This window comes from Penaeus monodon, chromosome 29, assembly GCF_015228065.2.
Source record: "Penaeus monodon isolate SGIC_2016 chromosome 29, NSTDA_Pmon_1, whole genome shotgun sequence".
NCBI classification, from domain to species: domain Eukaryota; kingdom Metazoa; phylum Arthropoda; class Malacostraca; order Decapoda; family Penaeidae; genus Penaeus; species Penaeus monodon.
Window position 1 is genome coordinate 25,056,552 of NC_051414.1, and position 1,147 is coordinate 25,057,698.

General features: G+C 35.4%; 1 pseudogene; it reads right to left on the reverse strand.

The window, feature by feature from the left end:
* Positions 1 to 1,147, reverse strand: part of LOC119591789 — a 6,528-nt pseudogene that overhangs the window by 3,142 nt on the left and 2,239 nt on the right.

A 1,147-nucleotide genomic window follows, 5' to 3' on the forward strand; every position in this document is an offset into this window, starting at 1 on the left:
TGAAGGAGAAATGCAGCATAAAAAATGTCATCACTATAAAGCATTGTAAAGATATTTATAATGTATGTAAATACATATATACATACAAATCTTTTCCATTGTCTGAACTGAAAACTATAAAACAGGAATAAATAAGATCTGACAAAATAAATATTCAAACAAAATAAAAATAACTTACCGCAGCTTTTCGCACATACGAAGGATGAGTAAGGCCAACATGCTTGAGGAGGAAGAGGGAGACACTCCAAAATGTAGTAGTTTTTGGGGCTCCATCTTTACCAGAACTGAAATGATAATTCTTTTAAATACATACATAATTACTAAACTATAACACAAGTAAAAAATATAAACATGATACTCAGTGAAATCTATCCAATAAAGATGTGTATGTCATCTATATTACAAACTTCAGTTTCTGGTCTCAAAATAATCCTATCCTTTTTTTTTCTATCATCTAATTCTTTCACAATATACTTCTGAGTTACTTGCACTAACAACTCTGTGGAAAATACAACACCAGCATTCCCAATCAAACCCAATAACTCTTGACATACAGCTTCGATATCAAAGCAAAGCACCCCATGAGTCCCCAAAAATCCTCTTTTGGTTAGAGAAAACATATGAATTTCTTTTTATGGCTGAACATCTATTCGTCCTTTTATAAAGTAATACTAATTGTCCCTCAGAATTCCAGCAGATTTGGGAGTTGCATGTATGTTCCACACATGGTTAAATAGCTCTTTATGTGACTCAACTACACTGATGCAAATGCTGTGGTTTTAGATGGCTTCAACATCATTGATGGTAGAGATTTCATCCAAACTGTTAGTATCAATGGATAGCTCAGTCTGCATCTAAGGCTATGTTCATCAAGGTGCACTTGATGGCACTGGAGAGCTACACACATAAATCTACACCTTACCAAAGTTAGCTGAAAACTCTCATTTTGTCACACTAATGGATAACGACCATGGTGAATACCTGACCTTACCAACAGCCACTCAATTAAAGTGAGCCATCAATCAGCCAATGTGAGAGTTTAACCTGTTGCACCTGGGGGCCTAAACCACCAACTTTGCTGAAGTATGGATTTGCAATACCTGAGCAGCCATTTGTGATATCATGCAAGGCTAGCTTGGGAATTTTA